The sequence below is a fragment of the Bubalus bubalis genome, chromosome 4 (genome assembly GCF_019923935.1).
Source record: "Bubalus bubalis isolate 160015118507 breed Murrah chromosome 4, NDDB_SH_1, whole genome shotgun sequence".
NCBI lineage: Eukaryota > Metazoa > Chordata > Mammalia > Artiodactyla > Bovidae > Bubalus > Bubalus bubalis.
The window spans coordinates 42,148,611-42,160,709 of NC_059160.1; the positions used below are offsets into that span (position 1 = coordinate 42,148,611).

A 12,099-nucleotide genomic window follows, 5' to 3' on the forward strand; every position below is an offset into this window, starting at 1 on the left:
TCAAGATATGGAACATACCCATCATCTAGAAAGTCCCCTTGTCTCTTGCCCCTCAGATGTAATTACTGTTTCTATTCCTATCATTATAGATTGGTATTATCTACTCTAGAATATTGTATAAACCAACTCATAGAGATCTGCTCTTTTGGTTGATTTCTTTCACTTAACATAAGGTTTTTGAGGTTCATCAGTATTACTGTGTTTATCTCAGTAGTTCTTTTTTTTACTGCTGAGATTATTTTGGTTTACGAATGCATCACATTTTATCAATCTACCTATCGATGGACCTTAGTTTATAGTTATTAGGAAAAAAGATACTATGAAGCATTCTTGTATAAGTCTTTTGATGGACATGATTTTATTTTTCTTTTGTAAATAGGCAAGAGTGTAATTTCTAGGTCATAAGACAGTTGTATGGTATCTACTGATATGTATTTGACATTAAGTCACCTTACAAAATTCTATAAGAATCACAGTTTTTTTGCCATATAACCCAGCAATCCCACTGCTGTGCATACACCCTGAGGAAACCAGAATTCAAAGAGACACATGTATTCCAACGTCCATTGCAACACTCTTTACAATAGCTAGGACATGGAAACAACCTAGATGTCATCAGAAGATGAATGGATAAGGAAGTTATGGTTGGGATTCTCAGTTATAAAAAGGTATGCATTTGAGTCAGTTCTAATGAGGTGGATGAACTTAGAGCCTATTTTACAGAGTGAAGTAAGTCAGAAAGAGAAAGACAAATACTGTATATTAATGCCTATATATGGAATTTAGAAGGGCGGTACCGACAATCCTACATGCAGGGCAGCAAAGGAGACACAGATGTAAATAAGAGACTTGTGGACTCAGTAGGAGAAGGCAAGGGTGGGATGATTTGAGAGAGTAGCATTAAAACATGTACATTACTGTATGTAAACTAGAAGACCATTGAAAATTCAATGCATGAAGCAGGGTACCCAAAGCTGGTGCTCTGGGACAACCCAGATGGATAGGGTAGGGAGGGCGGTGGAGGGGAGTTTGGGATGGGGGAGATGTATGTATACCTGTGGCCAATTCATGTTGATGTATGGCAAAAACCATCACAATATTGTAAAGTAATTATCTTCCAATGAAAATTAATTTAAAAAAAGGATCACAGTTTTTGAAATATCATGTCTTTGATTTTCTAAATAATTGTACAATTTCCTGATATATAATTTTATCTTTTATGATATTTTACTGAATGTTTACCTACGAAGGTCCATATAGTCAAAGCTATGGTTTGTCCAGTAGTCATGTATGGGTGTGGAAATGAAAGTGTTGTTCAGTCGTGTCTGACTCTTTGCAACCCCATGGACTGTAGTCTGCCAGGCTCCTCTGTCCATGGAATTCTCCAGGAAAGAATACTGCAGTGGGTAGCCATTCCCTTCTGTAGGATATCTACCTGACCCAGGGATTGAACCTGGGTTTCCCACATTGCAGGCAGATTCTTTACTATCTGAGCCAAAGGGAAGCCGGTTTGGATGTGAGAGCTGGACAATGAAAAAGACTGAGTGCCGAAGAATTGATGCCTTCCAGCTGTGGTGCTGGAGAAGTCTCTTGAGAGTCCCTTGGGCAGCAAGATCAAACCAGTCAATCCAAAAGGAAATCAACCCTGAATATTCACTGGAAGGACTGGTGCTGAAGCTGAAGCTCCAATACTTTGGTCACCTGATGCCAAGAGCTGACTCATTGGAAAATACTCTGATGCTATGAAAGATTTAGGGCAAGAGGAGAAGGGGACCACAGAGGATGAGATGGTTGGATGGCATCACTGACTCATTGGACATGAGTTTGAGTAAACTCTGGGAGATGGTGAAGGACAGGGAAGCCTGGTGTGTTGCAGTCCATGGGGTAGAAAAGAGTTGGACACGACTGAATGACTGAACAACAACTGAGTATTTATTTTCTTGTATAGAACCTCTTAAAAATTCAGTCATAATGACGATATTTGTCATTCTTGTTTAGCTGCTGATTTTAGTGGATATGGTTTTGATGCATCGTTTGGTATGATGTTTGTGTTTGGTGAATTGTCTTTATCATATTTAAAATTTTAAGCTTTCCTTATTTTTCCTAACTGCTGAGTTTTACCAAAATATTGTGGGAATCGCTCAGTGTCTTTTTGTGTCTCTTCTCTTTTTGTTGATACAGTACATTATGTTAGTAGATTTCCTGAAAATGAACTATTTTAGCATTCCTGAAATAAGTCTTACAAAAGACAAAAAATAGGAATAGGATTCTACAGAAGAGGAAATCTAAATGACCAAAAAACATGAAAAGAGGCTCAGCCTTAGTTTTTGTAAGAAAAGTGTGTATTAAAGTAATGTTGAAATACTATTGTTTATCTGTCAGATTAGCAAAAAGTGATGATAACTTGGTGCTGGTGAGAATTTAAGAAGAGAACACACTCATATTTACTGGAGGGAATGCGAATTACTTTTGGGAATTACAGCCTTTTGGGAAAGCTATCTAGGAAATATTTAAAAAATAATAATATATACAATTATTAGATCATATATCTAAGATCTGTGATCTAATAATCATAGTTTTTGTTTATGTTGGAGTAGCTTTATGTTTTTCATGAATTTTATGCCATGTAAGAGTTGAATTTTATATTGGGAGTGAGAGAGACAGTCTTAAAATCAGAACATTGGGTTCTTTAATAATTAACTACCTCTGATTAGCATATAAAGTAACAGTACATATCCAGACTTTTGATTGTTTTGAAATAACATTATAATAAAATTCTAATTATCAGGTCATTATTTTTATAGTGTAATAAACACTAGGATTTTGTATAGTAATAAACAGAATAAGGAGAATGAGTGAAGTAAGTATTAAAGAGTGGCATCCTTTAAGAAATTTATAAAAGAAATGATAATGGTCTTCCAAAATGGAGAGGTCCAAGAGTTAATGAGATATTTGTTTTGTAAAGGAGTCATTAATGTTTATAAGTTTAAAGTTTCCTATATGTACATAAAAGTTTCTTGTATTGTGTGCTCCTGGCTTCTAGTAAAAATGTTTTACAATAGAAAAGAAAAAATGCTTTATTTTTCATACTTTTTAAGTAAGAGTAATTTAAAGATGGCATACATTCTTTATTTTCTAAAATTCTCTTTCTTTAACATGTATATTTTTCTTAAACTGTGCTTTTTCTCCCCTTTAACATATTAGATTTCTATTTATTTAGACTTAATAATAGATTTCTATTTATTAGAAATAAATAGAAATATTTATTAAAAATAGACTGAAAATAGATTTCTATTTATTTAGACTTAATGCTATTACTATTTATTTAGTAATAGCAATAATAGTAGTAATAGTAATGTTTGGATTAAAACTCCAGCTAAATTTTATATTCTTCAATATTAATATTATGGGTAGTTTTTCTGTTCTCATTATTCCAATAAAATAAAACTTCTTACAGTTAAAAAAAAAAAGGATCTATCCTAAAGAAATAAAAGTGCCAGGATTCAAGTGTATGTATGCAAAGTCAATTTTATGTTATTTTTCTTAATGTCAAGGATTGAAAAATAATAAAACCCATCAGTAAGAGAATGGTTGAATAAAATCCATACCATGGAATTTATACAAGTAATAAAAAGAATGAGTTAGATCTTTATCTATTGATTAGGAATAGTTTCTGAATATTTTTTTTAATTTACTTATTTTATTTTTGGCTATACTGGGTCTTTGTGCTGCATAGGATTTCTATAGTTGTGAAGAGCAGGGGCCACTCTCTAGTTGAGGTACACAAGCTTCTCACTGCAGCGGCTTCTCTTGTTGCTGAGCATGTGCTCTAGGGCTTGAGGGCTTCAGTAATTACAGCACAAGGGCTCAGTAGTTGTGGTCCACAGGTCTAGAGCACAGCCGCAATAGTTGTGGTGAATGGGCCTAGTTGCTTCTTGACATGTAGGATCTTCCTGGATCAGGGATCAGACTCATGTCTCCTGCATTGGCAGATGGATCTTTACCACTGAGTCACCAGGGAAGCTCCCTAGGATTTATTTTTTAGTGAAATAAGCAAGTTGGTGAGTAAATATGCTATGTACATATTTGAAAATGTACATAATATAAAACAAATTTTATAAGACAAGCATTAATATGCATTTGTTTTGTTGACTGAAAAAATACACACGAGAGTACATTTAAGTGAGCTAAGTCTTATTTGGGGCAAAATGAGGGCAATCTGAAATCAAAATTGCTGGGAGAAATATCATTAACCTCAGATATGTAGATGACACCACCCTTATGGCAGAAAGCAAAGAATTGAAGAGCCTCTTGATCAAAGTGAAAGAGTGAAAAGCTGACTTAAAACTCAACATTCAGAAAACTAAGATCATGGCATCTGGTCCCATCACTTCATGGCAAATAGATGGAGAAACAATGGAAACAGTGACAGACTTTATTTTTGGGGGCTCCAAAATCACTGAAGATGGTGATTGCAGCCATGAAATTAAAAGACGCTTGCTCCTTGGAAGGAAAGTTATGACCAACCTAGATAGCATATTGAAAAGCAGAGACATTACTTTGCCAACAAAGTTCCATCTAGTCAAGGCTATGGTTTTTCCTGTGGTCATGTATGGATGTGAGGGTTGGACTGTGAAGAAAGCTGAGCGCTGAAGAATTGATGCTTTTGAACTGTGGTGTTGGTGAAGACTCTTGAGAGTCCCTTGGACTGCAAGGAGATCCAACCAGTCCACTCTAAAGGAGATCAGTCCTGGGTGTTCTTTGGAAGGAATGATGCTAAAGCTGAAACTCCAATACTTTGGCCACCTGATGCGACGAGTTGACTCATTGGAAAAGACTCTGATGCTGGGAGGGATTGGGGGTAGGAGGAGAAGGGGACGATAGAGGATGAGATGGCTGGATGGCATCACCGACTCGACCGACGTGAGTTTGAGTGAACTCCGGGAGATGGTGATTGACAGGGAGGCCTGGCATGCTGCGATTCGTGAGGTCGTAAAGAGTTGGACACGACTGAGCAACTGAACTGAACTGAACTGCTCCTTGGAAGAAAAGCTATGACAAACCTAGACAGCATATTAAAAAGCAGAGACATTACTTTGCCAACAAAGGTCCATCTAGTCACAGCTATGGTTTTCCAGTAGTCATGTATGGATGTGAAAGTTGGACTATAAAGAAAGCTGAGCACCGAAGAATTGATGCTTTTGAACTGTAGTGCTGGAGAAGACTCTTGAGAGTCCCTTGGACTGCATGGAAATCAAACCAGTCAATGCTAAAGGAAATCAGTCCTGAATATTCATTGGAATACTGATGCTGAAGCTGAAGTGCAGATACTTTGGCCACCTGATACAAAGAACTGACTTTTTGGGAAAGACCCTGATTCTGGGAATGATTGAAGGCAGGAGGAGAAGGGGACGACAGAGGGTGAGTGGGTTGGATGGCATCATCTACTTGATGGACATGAGTTTGAGCAAGCTCCAGGAGTTGGTGATGGACAGGGAAGCCTGGCGTGCTGCAGTGTATAAGATCACAGAGTCAGACACAACTGAGCGACTGAACGGAGCTGAGGATTGTAGCCAAGGAGACAGCATTTCAGGTAGCTCTCAGAAACTGCTCCAAAGAGATAGGAGGGAAGGTCAGTGTATACGTAATTTTGGTAAAGGGGAAGTACATGCAATCAGGCACACATCTTTTTGCAGAAGGTTTCTGCTAGTTTTGTGAAAGTTAATGCTAGTCATGAGGAGGAGACTCCACTGAAGGATTTTAGTGCTTTTGTAGATACTAGGAGATGTTAAGAATTGGACTCATAAAGTAGTCTCCTGAAAATATCTAGCTATCTGAAGACCTGTTCTGCCAGTATTTCCCAGAGCACAGAGTGCCTCATTCCTGATCTCCACCCTGAACTCCTTTCAGAGGGTGTTGAAGGTCAGCAGCTGCAGCGGCTCTTAATTGGATCCCCGTGGAGGTAGATGCCAAGTGCCAATTTGTAGGTGAGTGTTTACAGTTTTACAGGCAAGGGAAAAGATTCAAATCTGTCCACTGGGATGCTAACCCTGGTTTTCTGGCTGGAGAAGTGAGGATGGCTAAGGAGAAGAGGGAAGGAGCTGAGTTTTTATTTAAGGGAAACAAGAGTAAAAATATATTTTTAAAAAAAAGTGATTTTAAAAGAGTCTAAATATTTATATAAAATAACTTCATATAATGGTAAAAATTTGGAAACAGCATTAATGATTAGTGAAGTTATTTGCAGCTGTTATAAATAATGATATAGATGTGTTTAGAATGTGTATCAACGAAAATTTAGATTGCAGAATTGTATACATATGATGATCCAGTTTACAAAGTAGACATATATACATGCTAATGTGGTTTGTGATGGTGGGCATTTTTTAGTTTGTTTAATTTTATAGAGAAAATCCACAAAAGTTATTTCTAGCGATATGAACTACTAAACCACTTGTAGTCTGTATTACCTGAATTATACTCTTCCTGGTATAGCTGTAATTTCTTTTAGTTATTTAGATTTAATCGTATCTTTAATTTGTCTAGAAGGCTGCTTGAGGGGAAGAATAACTTCTGTGTTTCACTCAGAACTCAGAGCAATTCTGGTTCATAATATCAAGAGATCACCATTGTCCACAGCCTAAATGAGAGAATGGGCTCAGCATCAAAGAGATCAAAGCAGGAGCTTTAAAAAGAGCAGGTCATGGTGAAAGTATTATCCACTGACTGCAGCGGTGGCTGCCTGCCTGTTGTGATTATAAGTCTTGACTGCAGTTCTCACTGGGACTTAAGGTTCAGTTCCTGGGAAAAGGACAAAAAGGTGACATAGGGCAGGACCAGGGTTAAATGGAACTAATCTATTTGCCAGGTCAGCAAATCAACCCCTGATTTACAGAAATTTAAGATTGGATTTTATTTAAATTTGATTAACTTCAGTTTGAGTCAAGCTAGAGATACTCCAGGATATACTGTCTAGTAGACAGACCACAAAAGCATGAATCTCCTGACTTTGAAATATTAAGAAGTCAGGCAGGTTTGGTTCTCGTGCATGCATGCTAAGCTGACTCAATCTTGTCCAACACTTTGCGAGTCTGTGGACCATAGCCCGCCAGGCTTCTCTGTCCATGGGATTCTCCAGACAGGAATGGTGGAATGGGTTGACATGCCCTTCTCCAGGGGAATCTTCCTGACCCAGGGATCAAACTTGTGTCTCTTACATCTCCTGCATTGGCAGGCTGGTTCTTCACCACTTGCACCACTGGGGAAGCCCTGATTGGTTCTCAGTAGTCTCTACATCTGTGCAGGAGCCTGGGAACTGGTCAGGTTGGTAAAAAGCAGGTAGCCCTCCCTACTGCTGATGTAGGGAGTTGCTCTGTTACTGCAGTGACTGTCCTGGAGCACTGCAGGCTGGCATCTGGGGGTCACTCAATTCAACACCTTTCCCGTGGGATGGGTGAGGCTTTGTCTTGCATTGTGTGTAAGGGGCTTCATTTCCACTAAAATCGTTGTTTTTTAGATAAAGCAGCACACCGTTTGTAACAGAAAGCAGCCACTTTTTTCCGCATATGACAGGAATAAGCTTTGGAGAGTATGAAATATTAACCAGTAGAATGCGAAGCACTTCATAGTTATTTTAAGCCCACTGAAAAGTAAATAATTCTTTAAGAGGGATTACTCCACAAGTGAATGGATTGTGCTTTGCATTTTTCTGTGTAATCTGTTTATGCCTTTATAGAAACCACAGGCCACACCTCAAGTGATAAAGCAATTCTGCAGAGAAACCCATTTACACAAGATTCTGGATGCCATTTCCACCAGAAACAATTCCAAGAAAATACTTACATTTTAAATAAATGATAAAAGCAATTTCTAGATGATGTGTGCATTGCAAGATAGAAACTTTGTGCTATTGGTGTTTTTATCAATCCATATTAACTAAAGTTAAAGCTAACAGAAAATATTGACCCCTTCTTAAAATAGGTAAAACATATTTTGAAGTAAATTATTTTTCTTCCTATTTGTGCCAATGCTTAAAATCTAATGATAGCATAGTACAGGGGTAAAAAAGCTTTCCTCAACTCTCTTAGGGTCCCTGACAGGGTCTGAAAATTAAACTAACAAAGGTTAACAGGAGAAAAGAATACAAATTTATTAAACATACATTTTATGTGATATGTTTATCAGGAAGTGAAGACCCGAAGAAACTATTATACCTGAGGATTTTTGATAATACTCAGTATTTTGAGTAAGTCTGATGAAGTGTGAACATTTGTGGAGAAATATGGGTGAGTCAGAGTATGAGATTACTGAAGTAAGCTGGGGGAAACTTAGCAAGGACTGTTTCTTTGGATTCTTCTGGGTTCCTCTGGGTCCAGAATGAAGGATGTGCCTTTCTACCCGTATAAGAAGGGCATGTCTCACATGAGAGGTTATGACCTTCCCTGCCTCTGTCATTTTCTCAAACTCCTTTATCCTAAAATATTTGATATACCAAGGTACCATATTTTCAGATAGCATGTACTGAATCCCAACAGTAGGTTAAATAGTAAAGGAATTTAAATTTCTACTTTCTTGATACTAAAACTATGAATATAAGCAAAATATTTTAATAGCTATAATACTGATTTTTTAAAATATATGTATATATGCAGTTTGTGTATTAGGCTGAAGTAATCCATATTTTTGTAGTAGGACTAAAGGGGAACCTAAAGTGGAGGATTCCCCTCTACCAGGCAAAGAAGCAAAGCCCTGTATATTCACTGAGCCCAAACCAGAATTTCTTTCCAAATTCATTCTTTCCCTTATTTAGTGCACAGCTGGTGATGTCCACATGTGGGCTTCAGTGCTTCAGAGCTATTAGTTTGGCCTGATAGCTCTAGTGTGCTCAGAGAACCCTGAGGATTTATGTCTGGACCTTGAGGTCACCCACTGAGATTTGTCTTCCAGGTCTGCTTTCCCACCTTCCTCGTGGATGTGTGGGTATCTTCTCTGATGTCTTCTGGAAAAGCGCCAGCTGCACTCAGCTGTCCATCTAAAGAGGGACTCAGATGCCTTAAAATAGGTACCTGGTACACATCTACTTATAATTCTGGAGTGAGGCCCTTCTCTTGATAATTCCTGTGGTCATATTTTTTGTTTCTGAACTTTATCAAATTTCCGAAGATACTTCTCCCTTGGGTCTCTTCATTCCCTTCTGCAAAGGGTTTCCTACGCAAGGTTACCCTCATCCTGCTGCAGGTACACAGTCCCCTAGAGGAATCTATAATAGAGCCTCTTCTTCAGTAATTCACAACTGGTATCAAGAGGTTACATTTTCCTCCTAGGTGTCCTGCTAAATCAAATATCATGCCATCTTCCAAAAGGTCACCATTTGTAAACATTTTATTAATAATAAAACTGCATTTATTGAACACATTTTTTTAACATCCATTATCTCATGTAATCCTTACCATAATGTTATTAAGAGATGTTTGCTTTCTCAGTCTGGGATGTCAGTGACTCCTCATTCCTGTGTATCCCAGCTTTTAACAGATTGCTGCTGTTGCTTCCTATCACATTCTTTTGTATTTGTGTGTGTGTATATGTATCTATATTTACATACACATATAAAATTTTTTTTCTACTGTAGCTTTAGAGGAGTTTCAGGAGGTAGAAAAATAATGTTTTTAATCCATCTTTACCCAGAAATTGAAATATTATCTTTCACAGTAGAATCAGAAGTGAATTTAGAAATATTTTTGGCATTTGAACAGATGTATAAAAGAACTAAAGAGTTGTTTATGAAAGATTCCACTTTTTATTAATTTGTCAAATTGAATGCTGTGTGTATGTATTCAGTTGCTAAGTTGTGTCTGACTCTTTGCAATCCAGTGTGCTGTAGCACATCAGGCTCTTCTGTCCTCCACTTTCTCCCAGAGTTTACTCAAATTCATGTCCATTGAGTCGGTGATGCTACCTAACCATCTCATCCTCTGCCATGATGTGCAGTCATTCTGGCTATAAAATGAAAAGAATTATTTTTAGACTTGATTTTTTCTCTAATTAACATTTGAAATCATTTGAAGTTACTATTAGGAGCCCTTCATTTTATGCATATAAATGCTACACGACAGCTGGTTATCTTATGCATTATAGGAAGGATTCTATTTTAGCACATTTTCAAAGTCAGCTAAGCTAATTATAAAGAAAATATTTTTTACTTACTGGCTTTTGGAACATAATTCAATTTTCTTAGCAAATTTTGCTTATTACTGGGATGTACTTGTTATAATTCTAACAGAAAAAAAGACACTGACCTATGTAATTTTGGGCTTTCCTGGTGGCTCAGATGGTTAAGAATCTGCCTGTAATTTGGGAGACCTGGGTTCGATCCCTGGGTTGGGAAGATTCCCTGGAGAAGATAATGGCAACCCACTCTAGTATTCTTGCCTGGAGATTTCCATGGACAGAGGACCCTTTGTGGGTTACAGTCCTTGGGGTCACAAAGAGTCGAACTTAGTGTCATTAAATTTGTCTCTTTACATTTATTTGTACCTTATCAAATTAGCCAAAACAAAAGCAAGGCTAGAAGTCCCTGCAGCAGATTGCAGGGGAAGAGGTATTTGCTGATGTTTCTGCAGTGTAAGACCCTGGAGTCTGGTGGAATTATGATAGTAATTGCTCTAAGATGCATTCTGTTTACAAAGACTAATGTTGCAGCTGTTTTTAATTAGCTGCTGCAAATGAAAAATTGCCAATGTATGCTTGTTAGATCTAGTTAAACTTATTCCATTCCAAATAAAGGAGAATTTAAAGATACCAGTGTAGAAGAGGAAACTGTACATTAACAAGTAGGTTCAAGGAAAAGTTATTGAAAATGAAAGTCTCTCATTCGTGTCTGCCTCTTTGCAACCCTATTGACTATAGTCCAGGGAATTCTCCAGGCCAGAATACTGGAGTGGATAGCCGTTCCCTTCTCCAGGGGATCTTACCAACCCAGGGATCAAACCCAGGTCTCACGCACTGCAGGTGGATTCTTTACCAGCTGAGCCACCAGGGAAGCCCAGGTTCAAAGAGGTTGTTGGTAAATATCTGAATATACCCTTATGATTTTATGGGAAGGAGAAAAACTCAATTTCCTAATGTACAGACAATTACATTCTATATTGTAGTTTTCCAGTTTTTATTTATGTAAATTTCTGTCCTAAGCAGATGATTCATTCCCAAAGAAAAGGATCTGTGCAGTCCCCACTGTCTGGCACTGTGCATAGAAAATATATGAGATTTGTAGTATTTCCATTCATGAGAAGTTTTAGAATCATTTTGAGAAAACCAAAAGGTTGGAAATGAAGGAGAATTAAAAGTATTATTTTAATTTATCATGAAATTTGGTGGCTATCATCCACAGAGTTTTATTTGTTCAATGGATTTGAAAAAAATCTGTTCAGTTCAGTTCAGTTCAGTTCAGTCGCTCAGTCGTGTCCGACTTTTTGCGACCCCATGAATTGCAGCACGCCAGGCCTCCCTGTCCATCACCAACTCCCGGAGTTCACCCAAACTCATGTCCATTAAGTCAGTGATGCCATCCAGCCATCTCATCCTCTGTCGTCCCCTTCTCCTCCTGCCCCCAATCCCTCCCAGCATCAGAGTCTATTCCAATGAGTCAACTCTTCGCATGAGGTGGCCAAAGGACTGGAGTTTCAGCTTTAGCATCATTCCTTCCAAAGAACACCCAGGACTGATCTCATTTAGAATGGACTAGTTGGATCTCCTTACAGTCCAAGGGACTCTCAAGAGTCTTCTCCAACACCACAGTTCAAAAGCATCAATTCTTCAGCGCTCAGCTTTCTTTACAGTCCAACTCTCACATCCATACATGACCACTGGAAAAACCATAGCCTTGACTAGACGGACCTTTGTTGGCAAAGTAATGTCTCTGCTTTTCAATATGCTATCTAGGTTGGTCATAACTTTCCTTCCAAGGAGCAAGCGTCTTTTAATTTCATGGCTGCAGTCACCACCTGCAGTGCTTTTGGAGTCCAAAAAAATAAAGTCTGACACTATTTCCCCATCTATTTCCCATGAAGTGATGGGACCAGATGCCATGATCTTTGTTTTCTG

At 38.0% G+C, this 12,099-nt stretch overlaps 1 protein-coding gene across 4 annotated transcripts in view; it reads left to right on the forward strand.

Annotated features, from left to right (window-relative positions):
- The window catches only part of BICD1 (BICD cargo adaptor 1), a 250,083-nt gene that overhangs the window by 61,785 nt on the left and 176,199 nt on the right, over positions 1 to 12,099 (forward strand). The gene's annotated exons all lie outside the window — the stretch shown is intronic.